This window comes from Natrix helvetica (genome assembly GCF_964273705.1).
Source record: "Natrix helvetica genome assembly, chromosome: 1".
Taxonomy (NCBI): Eukaryota; Metazoa; Chordata; class Lepidosauria; order Squamata; family Natricidae; genus Natrix; species Natrix helvetica.
Window position 1 is genome coordinate 307423073 of NC_138548.1, and position 20616 is coordinate 307443688.

Sequence of the window (20616 nt, forward strand, 5' to 3'; positions counted from 1 at the left end):
TTCAATGGAGTCTTACCTAAACCACCCCGTGAAGTCTTTGGTTAAGTGGAGATACTAACCCTGGATCTCCTTGCTGGAGGTGTACTAATATTCTACCTATTAACTATGACCTAGAAAGGAAATATAAACACTTATGGGAGGTTGTATTAGTAATTTCTTAAGACTTGTATGATATGTATAGGCTATAGTTGGTTACTTCTGCTTTCTAATAGCAGAAATAATATGACTTACTGCCTAAAGACTCAAAGAAAAATTACATTTTCAGCTCTTATTGAAGCCTTCCCCAAATCTCAGTCCCTGGAACTGTTGATCTTAGAATTCTTCTCTTTTCTTCTTTTCAAGCTAGATACAATTTCTGAATCCTAATTTATATTGTGATACTAATACAAAGGACACAAATGCATACAATATTCAGTTACAAAATGCACTTCACCTCTGAAAATACTTCTGACCATCCTAATTTAAACACTCTTCCAAACCACAGTATCAACTCTGGTGTGATACCAGTAGGCCTGATGCTTTTTAATATCTTGTCATTAGTGCAGTTGTTGCAACATCTTTATCCCTAGCACTTTTGTTATTTTCATAAGCCCTGTCCTTTTTTTTTGTAACATACTTGAATATGTGCCACATAAGATTTCTAGAAGGACAAGTGCATGTTACTGAATACTTACATAAAAGCAAAACTGAATGTACAGGCATCTTTTAAAATATTGTCTCATTTCATTCCCTAGATCCATGCTAAACAGAAGATGGTAAGGCAGAGGAGAGATAATACTCCAAGGTGTGAGAGAAGCAGCAGCATTTTATTTTTTAATTACTATGATTTTCATCAATTCCAGGGAGGTGTAAGATACCCTCAGGGCACTGGGAGGCAGAAAACAGGAAATCCAACCACCACAGCATTTTATCAACACCACTTAAGTTGGCAGGAACCCTGGTTCATAAAGTTATTGCACATTATGTATGTTTATTTACATATCTAATGAAAACACTTTGATTCTTAAAAACCCAAAAATTGAGAAGTGCCCTTTGTATCAATCACACATATACATACTATTTTTGCATTTGCCAACAAATGTGCTATTCACTTATCAAAAGAGAATTGAGAAGGTAGGCTGCATAGGAAACAACATATACTGGTAGTACTTTAAGAGTCAATGATTTTGAGACCCTAATGAAATGATTCACTTCTATTATTTTTCATTACAAAATGAATGTCAGAACATCAAGGGTTTCATGGAATTGTAAAGAGAAATGATGAAATAGAAAATATGTTGTCATGGTGATTCATCAATTATGATTTGCTTCTGAATTTTAGAAAAAACACTAGATTTATATTGCCATAGTTCAAGTTAACCACACATTCTTCCAGTTTCATAAACAAATAAAAAATGAAAAGGATATAAAATCCCAGTTACAGAATCAATATCAGATTTTACATTCAAACAAAGATACATGTTTTTTTTTCAAAGTTACTGTCGTATCCACTTGGATTTTGAAAATAATGTAATAAATGAATGTAGATAAGCAGTAATGTGTATGTATGTCTGCATTAGTAATACACAATTTATAAAAATAAATGTCTACCATTTTTGCATCTTCTGAAAATATAAGCTTAAACCAATTATCATTTTGAAGAATAGGTATTTTAATACCTATGTGACATTTTTTTAAAAAACAGAACAATAAAGTGAATCATGCCATTAAAGAAAAGCAGCAAAAAACATATAGCACTCAAATGTTGTTTTGTGCTCACAAGATCTGAAAGAGCAAATACAGCAGATTGTACCTTTGTTAACATTAAAAGGAAATTTCTAAACATGGAAGAATCTGACATTAAGACACCAGTTTCCAAATGATTCTTAGATAGACATTAACAAATGTACAATAAAAAAAGAGAGAAAGATTTGCAATATATCACAGCATGAGCACTTACCAGCAATTTATCAGCTTAAACCCAACCAGCCATCTGGCCAGATTTTCCTTGAACTAAATTCAGGAAATTGCCCAGCTGACTGGATGCAACGTCCATTCTGATCAAACCTATCCCAAAGTTAATCAATTAATTAATCAATTTAGATTGTGGTTCCTCTAGCAAACAACGTGCTGACAGTAGGTTGCATGTAGGCTGCCCCGTAGTTCCTTTATAAGTAGCTCGTCTTAAAAACACATTGTCCATGCATACTGCTTGCATATTCTTTTATATTAATTCAGAAGCTGTAAGATATACAGTGAACTCTTCACAATGGCAGCCTGCATGATGAAAAAGCAAAAGTAGTTTTCAGTCTGCAGAATGCCTTAAAAGGGTTACCATGGAAATAAATGTGGAAAAGGGGAGGGGGCTCCGCTGATGACAAATGCTGCCTCTAAATAGGGGCAAGCCTTGAAGGGAGGCTGAATGGAAGATGTGAAAGAGGAATAAAATTTACTATTACTACCAGGCTCAGACTGCCACTGGTTTAAGATTTCTGGTCTTTCACTCTGAAATTGTACTAAAGTCAGGTTTTAAAATGCACCTAGATTTACCACAAAAGAATAAGAGGAAAATGCTTAAAGCAGTTTCCCCAACTTCTCAAATATGGGGACACTTGAAACTGTTTTATTTGCATTGACACAGGGATGGCTATCTTTATGCTGATTTTTACAATTGGAAATAACAGCACTGGAGAAAGCAAACTGCAGGTTTTGGTAAAAATAATTAAAAACTTTAACTGAGGCATAGGGATGAACATGTTCTAGTATATAGCATATAATGCTATGGATGGTTGTTTTTATAGTCATTGCAGATGCAACATCTTTTTTTTAAAATGAAGATCAATAAATACTGTTCAGTTAGCAGGGAGGGTGGAAGAAACTAAAAACATCAGTTTAGGAATACACAGCAACTCATTCATTGCACAGAAGTTTTACTCTGTATAGTCAACATTTTGAGCCCAAATTGGACCTCCTTCTGGTTTCATTAAAAGCCAGCTGAAACCATTCATGTCCCATTGAAACTTTGCATTCAAACCTCCCCTCTGTCTCTCTGAATCACATTATGGGGGAGGAGGGAGTCATGGATTAAATTTAGGAGTGTAAGAGAGAGGAAATACATACAATTTAAGTCTTTTGATGGTTTGAATTAAATTTATATTATTTTAAACCTACTCACAAGAGTGGCATAAACAGCACTTTTAGCAATGGAAAGGGAAGTGGGAGAATGCTAAAATAAAACATTTGTGTTATAGCAATTTTAGAAAAAAAAACATTGCTAACAATATGTGTCCTTTCATTAAAATACTTGCCAATAAACAAAGTATTTGTTATTACTCTAAAGCTTATTCAGCACCTGTTTTTGCTTCATATAATCTAACATCCAACACTTAATTCTCATAATCTTTACAAGGTAATGAAGTTATGATGAACATGATATAAAACATTGGTCCATTTAGGATTTTTATTAAATAGAAAAGCAGAAGTCTGCCAGACAGAACTAAAAGTCAAACATTCTCCTAAGGGGAAGTTTCTCTCATATCTTTTGATATACCATAGACAAGCTTGTTATATCAGTATCACCCTACGGGACTGAACCGATTATTGATTATTTCAGTAAAAGCATAATAGTGACAGTATCATTGTTCCTTAAAACTGTCATTATAACCCTAAGAATCAGCTACAGCTTTTTAGAGTTGCAGGTGGCACTATTCAATAAAGAACTGTTGTTGCTTACAGAATATACTTTGAGTTTTAATGTGTTAATCTTGTAGGATTTTGCAAATTTTTTGAGCAGTGCAAGTAGCTTCCAGAAGTAGCATAGCAGAATTATCTCATGATGAGTAACACTTTCCTCTTCTCTCCCCAACCCCCAAATGCCCAGATTATTATGAAAGTGATTTGAATTTTTCTGACTTGTGTTATATTAAGAATGTGAAAGGGAAAATTATCATCCACATATTCCAAAAAATGGAAGAGAAAAAAAAGGAGTGTGGTGCTGGATCATCCTTTCTTATTTTCAGAGGTTCATCTTAGAAAAGGGGAAAGAAAAGAATAAGTAGATAATATGAATTCAAACATAATCAAGGAAAATTGTGGATTCAAACATAATCAAGGAAAGCGAGGACTGGAGCTCAGGAATTATAAAGCATTGTAAGTACCTACTATACCTCTACAAGGAACTATTCTGAAACCCAACCAAGATTGACATGTTAAACCACAATTTAAGCATATTTGATCTATCTCTTTTGGTCAACAGATTTTTATCCTGCATTTTTTCTTCCAGCAAATTTTCAATGTCACAGTGTATCCCAGTCACAGTGTTAACAATGTTTTGACAGTATTGTAAGCTGTGAAGAATAATCATAACTTGTCTTAAAAATTATCTCTGTCACTTAAAAGCACTAGATTTAGAGAGCGTATATTAACAACAGTGATGAAAAATAATCATAAAACAATTGCCTAGCTTGGCAACAGAAATTCTGCTCCCAATTGTGATTGTAAATTGGGTAACTATCTGTAAATCATATAATTTCTATTTGCCTGTTTTATTTTTCTATGGAGTTCCAGGATAAATCTAGGAAACACTGTATTTGGAATAGGTTCTACAAAGTAAAAAGCTTTGATAGTTGGAAGGAATATGGCATTCCACCACGGCCAACTTGCCATGGCCAGCTCACCATGACCAACTCGCCATAGCCAACTCACTGCAGGACAAGAGTTACACTAATTTTATTTATTTATTTATTTAATTTGACTTCTTAGTCGCCCCCTCTCCCCCCAGGGACTCGGGGCGACGTACAATAGCATATCAAAGAAATGGTGGAATAGAATCATTAAAGAAAGGATGCAAAAGGAGGGGAAGAATGAAATGTAAATGACAAAAAAATTTTAAAAAATATTTCAAATAATTAAATAGAATTGTTAAATTGCCCCACAGCAAGGTGTCCCATGGCAAGTTGGCCATGGCAAGTTGTCCCATGGTGAGCTGGCTTTGTTGAGTTGACTGCAGTGAGTCGGTTGTAACAAGTTGTCGCATTTCAACCCAGCAGAGCCTCATGCTAGTGTAAGTTGTTTTTCAGTACATCAGGGATTCACAACATTTCTGTGTCATGAATCCATTTGAGAGTTTCTTCTTGGGAAAAAAATGTCTTTTAATGCCTAAAATAAGCACATGTAGAATGTATTATAATTATGCTGAAATTCAATTATAAAATATTATAAAAATGTAATTGCGATAGAATTGCGATAGAATGTAGTTTGGATTCCCAGAAGGGCGGGAGGGCATTCCAGAAAAGCAAACCGACAACTCAGTTCAGATAGTTTGTGTGACAAAAAGAGGATTAAAACAGCTCCTCTCTTAATAGTTCTCAGAGTGTATGCTTTATGGGGGTGGTAACCTGCTTTACTTTGGAAGATTCTGTCTACAGGTGAGGAGCAATAAAGAAATTTGTTTGGAAGTATCAAAATGTGTCTTTCTTATTTTTTGGATCCTGATAGTAATATATTTATTTATTAAACAAACTTCTATGGTCACCCATCTATCAGAAGGAGCTCTGGGCAGCAAAAGAAATAAAAACACAATGCAATTAAAGCAAAAACCATTTAAGGCAAACCTCAGCAATACATGTACATATTTATTGATCCATGCAATTAATAAGACAATGCCTTTTTAGATATAATAAGTTTACATCATGAGATTTATTTAACAATATTTTTTTAGTCTAAAGGTTATAAATTCCATTGTTGCTTGCATACCTTACTGAATGAAAAGTTGAATTTCAATAGACGTTAGTGAAATGATTTTTTTTTCTCATCCAGCGTCATGGACCCCTGAAAATTATCCATGAACCCCAAAGAAGCTGTGTATTGTATGTTAAAACCCCTACAATCAGAGGTGGGTTGCTCCCGGTTCGGCCCAGATCAGGCAAACAGGTAGTAGTGATGGTGGGAAGCTCCACCCACCCGCCTGGACGCTTCTGTGCAAAAGCATCGCGCATGCACACGTTCCCAAACTGGTAGTAAAAAAATTAGCAACCCGCCACTGCCTACAATATATATTCAATAGAGGGTTATTTCTCTTCTTTGGTTGTTTGCAGGAATCAGCGGTTAATTACTCGAATTCTGAAAAGCACAGATATATGCCATTAATAAGCTACTTGTATTACTGTATATGGAGAAAAAGTGCTTCCCGAGGGTTTAAGCTCAATTTTTTCTGTATCTGGGGGTGAAGCTTCTGTTAATTAGTTTTCTCTTGACTTAGCAATATTTTGGAAAAGTGACATCACTTAGTGCTGACATACCAAGTAGCTCACCTGGTTCAATTAGAGTGGATTTCTCAACAAGAACATATTGGGAAACTTTACTTATAGTCACTCATTATCATGAAATTACGAGGACAATGGTCAGGAGGATATATTTTATCACAAAGCCCCCAATATTATAGAATAGACTTGTGAGAGAATAAACACCATCTGCCCTCCTGCCACATGATCCCACAGACACAAAAACCATACTTGCAGCTGATAAATTGAGGACAGGAAAGAGCTGGAAGGGTGTTTTTTTTTTTTTTTTGCAACCATCAGAATTTCTTACACGGAGGAGAAAAAGTTCAAGTAGGCTAAGAAGCTGACAACAAAAGAGAGTGATAATTGTTGCTGGCAGTGGTGAAATTCAATTTTTTTTACTACTGGTTCTGTGGATATGGCTTGGTGGGCATGGCAGGGGAAGAATACTGCAAAATCTCAATTCCCACCCTACTCTGGGGCTAGCCAGAGATGGTATTTGCTGGTTCTTTGAACTACTCAAAATTTCCGCTACCTGTCAGAACCTGCTGAATTTCACCCCTGGTTGCTGGACTCAAGAAAGAGGAGGGAAAATAGCTAGTAAGCAAAAGGAAGAAAAAGGCTGTTTCATACTGCTGGAAAATGTTCTTGGATGACTCCAGGTCACTGGAGATGGGTCAGTATAGAGGTTGCTATGGACGGAAGAAGACAATGCCACATGGGATCAATTTACCCAGTACAAATCCTCAGAGAAGAAAGAAGAAGATGATGATGATGATGAATGAAAATGAAGACCCACGAGTAAATTTGTGTTCTGTTTGTAGTCAGGTTTCAAGGAAGATCTTGAGAAATAGGATTTGAGAATTGAGAAATTTGTAATAACTATACTCGTAGCCATAGCTTAAGACGGGTGCACTGATATAGTGGCAGAAGTGTTATTATTGAAAGCAGGGAGACAGGTAATCTCTGAAAGGTGCAACCATTAGGCCATACATTAATTTTCTACATTACAAGTCAGAAGCAAGAGGGAGGAAGATCAGCGTGTATGCTTTAGTCAAATGCTACTTACATACTGCATTTAGTCATGCACAATCTAAAGAGAAAATAAAGCTTTTCTATCTTTAAAACATTACAAGGAAAAAGTCCGTATTGCTTTTCAAGGAGATAATTCTGTGCTGTGCTTTGCTGTTTGAGCCTAGAAATCCCCCTCTTAACCAATCTCCAGGAAACCAAATTAGTTCCAATATTGATATTCCAGAAGCAAGGTGAAACACTCTTTTGGAGAGCTTTTTTTTAATTAACTGAGAGACCACCACAGGAGTGTTTAGATTGCTCTGATTAGATTACTGGTTTTAATTTTTTTCATTTCATTGCAATTATATCATGGATATTTTATGCTTAGATGTGTAAATTATTCATGTATACCACAGAAAGTTAAATGATGGCATCAGTTCAGAAATCTAAAGAATATTTAACTAATATTAAAAGTAGCATGAAGTCAGAGAAAACATAACATTTCATTTTTTTCCATATATAGGAAGTTCTCAACTTACAACAGTTCATTTAGTGACCATTCAAAGTTACAATGGCATCAAAGAAAGTGACATGACAATTTTTCATATTTTTGATCATTGGTTCCCTGATCAAAATTCAGACACTTGGTAACTGACTCATATTTATGACGGTTGCAGGGTCCTGGGTCATGTGATCACCTTTTGAGAACTTCTTCAAGCAAAGTCAATGGGGAAGCCAGATTCACTTAACAAACAGGTTACTAACAACTACAGTGTTTCACTTAACAACTGTGACAAGAAAGGTCGTAAAACAGGGCAAAATTCACAAATGTTTCGCTTATCAAGAGAAAGTTTAGGTTCAATTGTGCTTGTAAGTCCAGGACTACCTGTACTTACCTATATTGACCTATATTCCAGAAAGTTATACTACAATGCATAACCCAAAGTTCTCAAATGAGCAGGCTCTAATTATCCTACTTTGAAACATGAGAAGACCCAGTCTCTGGAGAAGGTTCTAATGCTGGGAAATAAGGAGAGGAAACGAGAGGAAATGAGAGGAGAGGAAAGGAAAGGAAGACTTAGTTACAGAAGTGATGAGTGTACCATTGGGAGACATGAAAGAACAGTTAGGGGTAGATCATCTTGGAGAAAATCTCTCTTCAGGCCCTGCGTGTATCCAACACGCCCCCCCCCCGCATGTGTGCACGACTCCGTTTCGCTTCCTTCACCTTCCCGCATGCACATGTGTACCCCCACATGCGCCCCACCCACTGTGCATGCGCGGCAGAGACCTAAAAACTACTTGGCCAGCGGGAGGCATGGGCGCATGCACGGTGAAGCTGAGCTGGGGCGATGGCTCGTGCGCCCACAGGTGGCACGTGTGCCATAGGTTCTGGTCTATGTGGTCCGTAGGAGTCAAAAATGAATTGATGGCATATAATCATCACCACTATGCTTCTTACTCCTTACTTAATACAGACTTTAAATTGATAGTATGACCTGAAAAAGAGAATTAGATATACCCAATGTATCCTAAATCAAGAGATCCAGTCCAAGTTAATTAAACAAGCTTCTGTTTAATTCAATGGAAAATTAAAATCAAATTCATTTTCATTCTGTGCATCTTTTTCCTTGAAAGAATCATGACCTTTTCCGTTTATTCCACTACTTAAATAACTTTTGCTCTTACAGTAGTAAAAAGGGTGCATTATTTTTTTTTTTACAAGAACACTAACTGCATATTTCCACAAATCCATCCATATTTTAGGCTAAACCTGGATAAGAGTGTTACCCAAAGATAGTAATGTATATGTTCAGGTACATTGCCTGGTTTTCTCCTCAATCAGCATCCTTTTTTTTTTTAGAACAATACTTTGCCAAATCCTTTAAAAAATGTGCAAAGCACGAGCCATTAAACGTAACGTGGCATGCTCATAATCCTTCCCCCAATTCCATTTTTATCTTAAATAATCTCCATGAATGGTCTCGGGGGAGGTGCAGCTGAGCTGGAAGCACTGAGGATGTAGCACCAGCAATTCCAGTATGCAGCTGCTCCTATATCTGGCTCTCTGTCTAGAGGATGGATCAATCTTTTTTTGTTCTGCTCTTTGAATTCATGTAAGTTCAGGCTTGTATTAATGATAATATTTAACCACCTTGTCTTCTGCCAGCCTCTTTTTCAAAAGCTTCATTCTGCAAGTGTTTGAATCTCTCATAATGACTCATATTATGTCCCAAATACCTACGCTTTTACTCCCTCTTAATATGGTGTTTGATCAAACAAAATATAGTGGGGCGATAACCTCCCATAATTTAGAATACAGCTCCATCCAAAGTACCAAAAGGGTCAATGTTCTTGGCTGTTTAGTGATATACAACTCACTTTTTGAAAGATTTAATCTGAGAGTTTATTGATCCATCCAGGCTCCTAATAGCCTCCAGATGCTACCTTTGATAGCATCCCCAACTTGATCTTAGTGCCATCAACAGAATGATGACATATCATCCTCTACTAGAACATTACTTCCTAGCCGGTTTGTATAGATGTTAAATACCGCGGGGGAGAACACCAAGAGCTATGATGCCTCACAGAATAGTATCCATGGCCTCAAACATAACCCTGCCTCTGCCAATGACTACAGACATTGATTCAGGTAGAAGCAGAACTCCTGAAAATCAGCACCATTAACTCTTTATTGAGTCATAATTAAAAGAGCCACATTGGTCTAGTGCAGGAGTGTCAAACTGTAGGCACGTGGACTGACTGCATCACACAGAGGCCATGCCCACCCCAACTCCGCGAAGGGGAAAAACATTGCAAAATGTCACATGATGGCAACATGATGTTGTGGATTTGATACCCAAGGTCTAGTGCTTAAACACTAGGCTAGAAAGCAAGAAACTGTGGGTTCAAGTCACACCTTATCCATGTCAGCCAACCTAACTCACAGGGTTGTTGTTGTTGTGGGGACAATAGGAGGAGAAAGTTATGTTAGACATGTTTGCTGCCTTGAATTATTTGTAAAAAGGTGGGAGATAGATAGATAGATAGATAGATAGATGATAGATAGATAGATAGATAGATAGATAGATAGATAGATAGATAGATAAATAGATAGATAGATAGATCCCAATCCATATAGCAATGCAATAGAGTATCATGCATGGTACTGAAGATGACAAGAAATTTAAAAATTAAAAAGGATCCTGTATCATTCTCATCTAATTGGACCAGTGGAGTGCTGTTCTCCCTCAAAAATGTAATAATCTAAAACAGTGGTTCTCAATCTGTGATCCGTGGACACCAGGGGAGGGGCACAATGCCATCACAGGAGGTCCACAAAGGTTTGAAGAAATGTTATGATTTAAAAATCTTAAGTCTTAGGGGTCCGTGGCCACAAAAGGTATTTAAAGGGGATCTGTGGTGAAGAAAAGGTTGAGAATCACTGATCTGAATTCTGACTGGCAGGGATCCAGATAATTTGTTTCCTCTAGGAGTCTCTGTAATTGAGATATCACCACAGGAAGTTCTTGGCTTACATCCATTTGTTGCATTCATTTGTTCAAAGTTAGCCGGAAAAAAAAAAGACCAGTCCTCAAAGTTCCAGTCATCACAGCACTTCTGTGATGATGTGACTGCAGTTCAGGTGCTTCGGTGTCCAGTTCACAATTACGATGTTGCAGGGAGCTGAGGTCATGTGATTGCCACTGTGATCTTCCCTGCTAGCTTCCCACAGGCAAAGTCAATGGGAAGCCAGCATGGAAGGTTGCATGTCGCTCCAATAAGTCACTTCTGCTTTTCCTCCCATCTACAGCACTGGCTTCTCCCAGTTCCTGTGCGGCCCATATTAGCCCTCCCCCAGCCTCTGCCAACTCAGGCACAGCTTATGCTAATACTCCCTTAGCCTTTCCCAGCCTCCCTTATATTCTCACATAGCGTAAACAGGCCAGTGGTGAAATCTAATTTTTCTTTTCCTGCCAGTTCTGATGTGACTGGTGGGCATGGCTACTGGTGGGCATGGCTACATAGTCATGTGACTGGGTGTGTGTGTGTCAAAAGACAGAAACTTTAACAATGTCCAGCTGGAGCAGGGGTTGGACTAGATGACCTCCAGGTCCCCTCCAGTCCTGGATTGCTGTGCTCTTTCAAGGTATCCTCTAAAGGTACCTCTAGTGCCAGGTTTGTGCTCCTTCCACCCTCTCCTTTTTCTCTTTCTTTCTTTCTTTCTTTCTTTCTTTCTTTCTTCTTCTTTCTTTCTTTCTTTCTTTCTTTCACAGCATCCCCACATCCCCTTTTGGCCTAGCAGGCCTCAGGGAAGCTTCCTGGGAGTAAAAATAACATAACAAAAACAGACCCCAAATGCTTAAAAAAAGTTTTTTAAAAGTTCCTACCATTGCGCAGTATAGCTGATCATCGGAACTTTTTTTTACTTTGTTAAGCATTTTTTTACTACCAGTTCGGGTGAACTAGCCTGAACCGGTAGCATTTCACCCCACTACTTTTGCAGGAGTACAGAGCTGTTTGCTCACCCCAAGCTCCTTTTACCTACTCACAAATATTACAATACAACTCAAACAATCTTCAGGAGAAGAAAGAAGACTTTGATCTATATATATAATGGCATTCATACCACCATTTCCTAAAAAAAAAAAGTTATGAAGAATGTATTTTTTCCTAACAAGCCCGAGTGCCCAACTAAATATGTATTGTGCTGCACATAAATGAATTATGATAGAAATTCCACAGCAAGAAATAATTCTATATTTTACATTTCATTCCCCAGTTAATAAATATTTAGCTATAAATACTATGCTTAGCAATGTATCTCTGGTGGATACAGTAAATTGCTAGGGGCTGTCATGTTTTTATGTGCCTATAATTTGGCAATGCAACAGCTTAAATATTCAGTTGCTACAATATGTAAAGCACAAAATTACTTGAAAGAACTACTTTAATTTAATGGAAAATAATATTACAGTATTAGCAGTAAATTAGTGATGAATTTGTGAATAAACAGCCCTTATGAAATGTCTTTCAGCACATAATTAGCTTCACAGCCCAGTAAATTCTGGACTGCCTGCATTATATGGTTAAAAAGTCAAAGTGGTAGCCACAATGGAACAGGTAGTCCTCAACCCATGACCACAATTGAGCCCAAAATTTGTGTTGCTAAGTGAGAAATTTGTTAAGTGAGTTTTGCCCCATTTTATGCCTTTTTTGCCACATTTGTTAAGTGAATCAGAGCTGTTGTTAAAGTGGTAACACGGTCGTTGAATGACCCCCGTTTTCCCATTGACTTTGCTTGTCAGAAGATTGACGGTCCCACAACCCTGGGACACTGCAACCGCCATAAATATGAGTCAGTTCCCAAGCATCCGAATTTTGATCACATGACTATGGGGATGCTGCAACGGTCGTGTGAAAATCGGTCGTAAGTCTGTTTTTTCTGTGCCTTTGTAATTTCAAATGGTCACTAAATGAACTGTTGTAAGTCGAGGACTACCTGTAGTCCAGGAACCCTATTTGAAGTTTGTGTGTATGGTGCCTCTTCTGAGCGCACACTGCAAATGCTCCTCCTTATATGTTGAATTGGCAACTGACTCTAAAAAGATTGGAATTGCAACATATAAAATAGAATGTAAAATATACCGTATTTTTCAGAATATAAGATGCACCTTTTTCTCTCAAAAAAGAGGCTGAAAATCTGGCTGCGTCCCCGCCCCTTCACCAAAATGGCCATGAATAGCTTTTAGAAGGCTTTCAGAGAGCTCCTGGGGGCTGGGGAGGGCAGAAATGAGCAAAAAACAGGAGCACTCTATAAGCCTCCTAATGGCTATCCATGCCCTTTTTTAACAAAAAATGGGCCAGTTTTTGTGAAAAACGGGACATTTTTTGCTCGCATTTGCCCCTCCCCAAGGAGCACTCTATAAGCCTCCTAAGGGCTATTAATGCCCTCTCTTTTTTTGAAAAAAAAGGGACCGTTTTCGTGAAAAACGGGCCGCTTTTGGGAGGTTTGCAGAGTGCAAAAACTTTTTTTTAATTTGCCTCCTTAAAACCTTGGTGCATCTTATACTCCAGTGCGTCTTATACTCCGAAAAACACGGTAGCTAAAGAAGCTTGACTCTGGGTGTTGTCATGGACACACCTTGGCAGTTTTCTTGGAAATAGTACTGAAATAGTTTGCCACTGTTTCTTCCAGGATATATTTCTGCTCCCCAGTTTAGTTTACAGTCATCCATGTTTTCCAGATGGTCCCCAATGCAAGAATCAAACAGGGCTGACCTTGTGTAACCTTCTAGGATATCCAAAATTTGTTAGGTGCTTCACTAGCTTCATACTTCAGATTCAAGCCCCCTCTTGAATCTAATAGTAAAAGCAAGAAAGCAGCATGGATGGATGATACAGCTATTCTATCTTCCATTCTACCATTCTTGTCCACACCCTTATATTGCTCAAAATAGTAACAAAAAGAAGAGAAAAAGCATGCAATAGAAATAGGATAGGGCAATACAAGAATGCCATCTGTATGACAGTACAGCAGTACCAATTGTGCTTAGGGGTATTTTTAAACAATAGATTCAAATATATTTAAAAGTAATTCCTAGACCCACAGTTTCCAGTGATGCAATAGTTTTGCCAAAATGGCAACTACAGTTTGAAATGACTGAAATTCATTACTTCTACTTTTTCATCCTTTCCTCAGAAAAGAAACGACAAAGTCAGAATGATTAAGCCCAGCAATTTCTAGATTGATATGAATAGAGAATAAAGAACTATTCTGCATAACAAACTCCTCCAGTTTGCTGCCTCCAGGCTTGGTCAGTCCAGACAAGAGATTAATGACCAGTTTATCTTTTTAAAAATTACCATTTTTTTCCTATTTTTTTTCCTAAAAATTCTTTTTAAAAATTAGACCCTGTGACAAGTCCTGGAATTCAAAGCACATTTTAATACTACAGATACACCAAGACCATCGTTTAAATTTTCCATTCTAAAAAAAATCATGCCTGAGAAACACATGAAATAAATTAGCAAATGTATAAAATAACTAACTTCCGTTACATTTTAATTATGGATTTCATCTTAATAATTTTATGGATTGTTCTCTTTTTCCTCAACAGTCCAAATAAAAACTTTATTTTATTATTTATTTATTTATTTTATTTATTAGACTTGTTAGCCGCTCCCTCTCCACGAAGGGACTCGGGGCGGCGTACAATAAATAAATCACATGTTACACGATTAGACATTACACGGAGGAGGTATAAAATCACAACAATTGTTACAATACATAAACAACAATAATAGTAAGGTTAAAAATTAAAATACCCCAATTTAAAATTTTAAAATGTAAAAGTTTAAAATTGCCAGGAGGATTAGAGATAGAACTATAGTTGAGCCAGGCCAGCTAGTTGGAAAAGGTGGGTCTTGAGTTTTGTACGGAAGGAGCGTACTTGAATTTTAGTAACATGAGAAATCTATTGCCCTGTCTTTCTGGTTGTTTTGTTTTTAAAGATCTTTGTCTTAGCAAAACCTAACCTCTAAGGTTAATCTTTTACCTGCACACCCAACCCATATATGGCTCTCCCAGTACCACTGGAGCAGGTTTAGAGGAGACAGGAGAAAGACAGTCAGCTAAAATAATATTATAACCATCCATCCATAGAATCATTCACTGGATCAAGTAGAATCTTACAAATAGAACTGGAAATAGCTTATAATAATATTGTTACAGCTTTATAATCACTGACATCATTATTCCCACCAATATACATCATATCTCAAAATAATGTTTGCATCTCACCAATTTTAACATACTTCAAATCAGCATCTTTCACCAGAGTCCTAGGGAAGAATGACTTAGGAAGAGAGGAGCAAGCAACTTTGTCTTCTACATCTGCTTTGGTACATGATGTTAGCAATTTTTTGTACTCTTCCCAAATGCAAATCATATCCTACCAATTATAACAAAGAAAGTTTAACATTGTTCAGCTTTGACCACTGAGCATTTTTATTAAATAGCAATAAACATGTAACAGACTCTCCTCTTTAAGTTACTGTCATGAAGAGAGAAAAAATCAAAATGTAAAACATCTGAATTTTGTACAGTGCAGATGTTTAGAATAAAAATATAATATGGAAAATGTATGGGGAGAAGAACTATTACTATCCATGGAAATTTATGACAAAGACTTAATCATCAAATGACATCTGGTGGATTCATGCAGAATTGCATTTGCAAAAAGTATGTTCACAGCATGGTTTTAGCCCTGAATGCATACATAATTCTGATTCTTCCAAATCCACAAGAACCTAACCATTATTTGATGTCAGTCAAGTATGATCTGAAAACCTGTTAAAACTTAAAATCGCCACCCACTGTTAATTATTGTCAAATGGGAAGATTTTCTGCAAAGGAAAAAAAAGTAATTACAGGGGCTACTCCCAAGCTTGGTTGCAGTTAAAGATTTATTTTTATTTATTTATTTTAAGTGCAGAGTATAGAAATTGCAATGCATGTTAAATGTATGCTCACCAAAAACTCACAGCTTTTTATAAAAAAAGCTATGCAAAAACCCTCCTAAGCTTATTTTCTATTTGGCAGTACTCTCCCATCACCATTCTTTCATTTTCGTTTCATTCTTCACATTTCTCCACTGCCCGTCTTACTTAAGTCATCACTGATGGCTTACAATAAAAGCACGTCACAAAATGTGCAAAATCATGCAACAAAAACTCCTCATGAATCCTATGCAATATACTGTAGTATTCAAATTTTCATTTCCAGGAATGATAGCAACACAACTGTAATTCACCCTAGACCAGTGATGGAGAATCTTTTAGGGACCGAGTGCTCAAACTACGTGCACGCATGGCCAAAATACAAAGCGCATGTGTGAATTTGCAAACATGCGCAACAGGGACCCAAAGGCTGGCGGAGGTGGGGCATCCCAACACCAGCAGCTCTGCCAGAGGTGAGATCTTTTTCTTTTGTGAGCTTCTGTTTGGTTGTTTGCAGGGAAACAGAAGCTCACGAAAGAAACGCCACAGAGAGCTGAGCTGGGGCGACAGCACGCCTGCCATAGGTTTGCCATCACAGCCTTAGTGGTGAATTTTTGCACGCTGCAGATTTTTTAAAAAATTATTTTACTATTTTTTTCTAAACTCAAGGTGGCAAACATATCTAATATTTCTTTTTCTTCTTATTTTCCCTACCAAAACAATCCTGCCAGGTGAGTTGGACTAAGAGAAAGTGATTGGCACAAGATCACCAAGCTAAAGTGGAACTAGAAACTAGAACTCACAGACTCCTGGTTTCTAGACAGGTGCCTTAACTACTAGACCAGTGCTGGTGAACCCATGGAACGTGTGCCAAGGGTGGCATGCGGTGCACTCTCTTTGGCATGTGAGCAGTCGCCTCATATGCGCTCCGCCGTGCATGTGTGCATGCCTCCCACTGGCCAGCTGGTCTTTGGGTCTCTACCACATGCGCAGGGGACGCACACCTGCACGGGGGCTGTGACGCATGTGCAGCAGCAGTGCGTGCATTGCATTTTGGGGATTCAGGTGCGTGCGCTTCGGGCACTCGGTCCGGAAAAGGTTAGCCACCAAACTGGCTTTCTTTCAGATGTTTGAAATACTAATTTAAACAGAACACAGAAAAAGATTGCTGTAGCCAGCCACCATTAAGACTCACTGAAAGATCACTTTGTTATGCTGAATATAGGAGGTGGATTACCATTGACTATATTTGGAAGTTTTGCCTCATTTATGAGTTGATAGCCTTGCTGCAAGAAAGTATGTCAATATATCTGCTAAATAATAGTTGTATTTATTATTATATTTGTACAGTATGCCATCTTCTAACAAAATCTCTGATGGGCAACGCAGCAGAATTAAGTCTATAAATGATGCCTTTAGGCCTTTGGGTTTAATTTCATTGCGAAACTTCTTGGCCCTTACTAGCATTAGGAAAACAAAAGTAATGAATAAAAGATTAGAATAAATTAGAGAATGTATGTGGATGTTCTTAATGTGAATTATTTATATGGGTTTATGAAATTAAATTTTTATTGATGCAGAATTTAAATTACTCTGATGTGAATTGTACTTTTTATTAGTTTTTTTTAGCATACAATGGAGATTATCCAGTTATATACAATTTAAATCTTTATGCAAGCAAGACATCATTCTTGACTTCAATATAAGATAATAAGGAAATCAACCAATTTCTTCCATGAATGATTAATGAGAATTCAAGTCATTGCAATGAACTAGATAAATGTGAATTTTCTTGTGTCTAACTTGTTGAATTAAACTCTGTGTATTAACCATATAATCCCACATAGTGAAAATCTTACAATTTTTTGTACAACAGCAGTGAGGCATTAAGCAATCTCTCTCTCTCTCTCTCTCTCTCTGTATATCTGTGTGTGTTTGACATCTTGAGCTCATCCTGAGTCAGAAGCCCTTTAGACAGTTCACATTCAGAACAGTCTCAGCTAAAATATGCTGTTTCTGATGCCCTAGTTCAGTAATGGTGAACCTTTTGGTCTCTGTGTTCTAATAGTTCAGAAAATGAGGTGAAAATTTGGATTCAGCATGTCAATAATTTGGAAAAAGAATGTTGGTCCTTACCTGAACATTTCTTTTCGGTAGCTGAGATGGAGAGGCGACTCCTGGGATATTCTCACAGCCTGATTGGTAAAGACTGAGGTAAATCTCTTTCAACCTCCTTCTTTCCCTGTGGTTCCCAGTTCCTCAAAGCCGCATGAGCAGAAGCATGCTGTCAAACAAACAGACAACAGACAAGGGGACAACCTCCCCCAGCCCCTTACCCCAACTGACTACCAACTACGTTTTAAGAGGGGCGGGATGGAAAAGAAACATTCAGGTAAGGACCAATGTTCTTTTTTTGGTATACTCAAGGGAGGGGCGACTCCTGGGACGTACCCAAGTTCAATCCCTGGGAGGGAAAACTAAGACTCGGGGGGAGGAGCAGTGACTACCTGCTGTAGAACCCTACGCCCGAAAGATGCCTCTGGCAATGCAAAGGCATCCAGCCGGTAGTGGCGAACAAAAGGAGTCAGGGAGGCCCAGGTGGACGCCTGGCAAATGTCTTCGAACTGAGCCCTTGTGGCTCACCCTGCTGTAGTAGCAGCACTCCATGTGGAATAGGCCATGATCCCCGAGGGGGGAGGCTGGCCCGAGGACTTGTAGGCTGTAGAGATGGCCTGTTGTAACCACCTGCCAATGGTGACTGAGGAAACTATGGCTCCACGGGAGCCCGGTTGGAATGAAACGAAGAGGGCTCAGATCTATGGAAGGAAGACATGCGTCGGAGATAAATGCGCAAAGCGCGACACATGTCCAGCCTGTGCCAAAGTCGCTTCCTTTCATGGGAGGGAGTCAGACAAAAATTGGGAACGATGACCTCCTGAGCTCGATGGAAGGGCGAATTGACCTTAGGGAGAAAGGTAGGATCCAACCTCAGGACCATTCTATCCTGGTGAAACTGGCAGAAGTCGTCCTCAGATGACAGAGCCCCTTATTCTGAAATGCGCCTGGCCGAAGTCACAGCGACAAGGACTGCCACCTTGAAATCAAAGGTGGACTGTGCACAAAGGCTCAAAGGGAGCCCCCGTCAAGGTCCTAAGTTCAAGCGGCAGGTCCCAAGTTGGGAACCTATGAACAGGGGGAGGCCATAAATTAGCGCCCCCCCTTAGAAACCTCTTGACCAAGGGGTGGTGAGCCAGAGACAAGTGTTCGTCCCCAAGGCCAGGGCCGCTACCTGATGCCATAGGGCAGTGGTCGACAAGCCGCGGCTCGCAAGCCACATGCGGCTCTTTACACACTTCAATGTGGCTCTTCTGTGTGCTGGGCGCCCGCTCCCCTCCCTCCTCTCGGGCACTTCAAAACAAGTGCCCCTTTCCCTTTTTTCTTTTCGACCCACAATGATTAGGGAGGATCCTGAAGTCGGGCGGGGACGAGAAGCGAGGAGGCAGAAAAAGAAACGGAGGCTAAGGAGCTTTCCCCCCGCCCCCTCCCAGCAAAAATCTAACTGGGGAGCCGGGCGGGCAGTAGCAAATTAGCCGATCACGCCGCGTGATCGGTTAATTTGCTACTGCCCACGCGTCGTGATCGGCTAATTTGCTACTGCCTGCCCGGCTCCCCGGTTAGATTTTTGCTGGGAGGGGGCGGGGGGGAAGCTCCTTGGCCTCCATCTCTTTTTCTCCCTCCTTGCTTCTTGGGGCTCCACCAATGGGGGAGCAAGGCCCTCCCAGCGCCAGGCTTTGGGCTAACACAGAGGTCTGCAAAGTTGGCTGTTTTAAGACTGGTGGACTTCAATTCTCAGAATTCTGGGAGTTGAAGTCCACCAGTCTTAAGAGCCAATTTTGCAGATCCCTGGGCTAATATGATTGATGCCCTTGGTGGACTTCAACTCTCAGAATTCTGGGAGTTGAAGTCCACCAGTCTTAAGAGCCAATTTTGCAGATCCCTGGGCTAATATGATTGATGCCCTTGGTGGACTTCAATTCTCAGAATTCTGGGAGTTGAAGTCCACAGGTCTTCAAGCTGTCAGGTTTGAAGACCCTGGGTTTTTTTTCTAAAGGGTTAGGGGTGCAAGGGTCTTGCAACTTGACAGCTTTAAGACTTGCATGCTTCAATGCCAGAGTTCCTGAGCCAACATGACTGGAGGAGGAATTCTGGGAGTTGAAGTCCACAAGTCTTAAAGCTGTCAGGTTTGAAGACCCCTTGGGTTTTTTTCCCTAAAGGGTTAGGGATGCAAGGATCTTGTAACTTGACAGCTTTAAGACTTGCGTGCTTCAAATGCCAGAGTTTATTGAAACTAAAAACAGTGTACCATCCTATGTATTTTCGGTTTTAAAAATGTGGCTCTCAAAATAAATTTCAATCGTGGTTTTGGCGAGATTTGGCTCAGTTGAAAAAAAAGGTTGCCCACCACTGCCATAGGGTGTTATGGGAGAGCCCCCATCAAGACCTTTTTGTAGGAATTCCAGAATTTGAGCAATTGAAGCCTCAGTCAGACAAATTCTGAGTGGGCCGCACCACTTAACAAATGCAGCCCACATGGAATTGTATATCCGAGTGGTGGAGGGGTTCCTAGACGCCTTGATGGTTGCTATAACTTGGGAGGACAAGTTGGCACTTCTCAGGAGGCTCCGCTCAAGCTCCAAGCGGTCAAGTGGAGCCACTGGGGCTCCGGGTGGATTAAGATGCCCTGGCGCAGGGAAAACTCCTCCCAGGGAATCCTCCACAGGGGGGGGAGATGGATAGCTGGATGAGGTCTGCAAACCAAGGCCGTCTGGGCCAGTAAGGA

General features: G+C 39.2%; 1 protein-coding gene across 2 annotated transcripts in view; it reads right to left on the bottom strand.

Moving 5' to 3' along the window:
- The window catches only part of FGD3 (FYVE, RhoGEF and PH domain containing 3), a 112791-nt gene that overhangs the window by 65724 nt on the left and 26451 nt on the right, over positions 1 to 20616 (bottom strand). Inside the window, exon 1 of one of the 2 annotated variants that reach the window (XM_081945479.1) lies at positions 1940 to 2210. The exons of the other annotated variant lie outside the window; for it this stretch is intronic. The gene's annotated coding sequence lies outside the window, so the exon portion shown is untranslated. Of the gene's footprint in view, positions 1 to 1939; positions 2211 to 20616 lie in introns of those variants that run through there. 2 annotated transcript variants of the gene reach the window in all.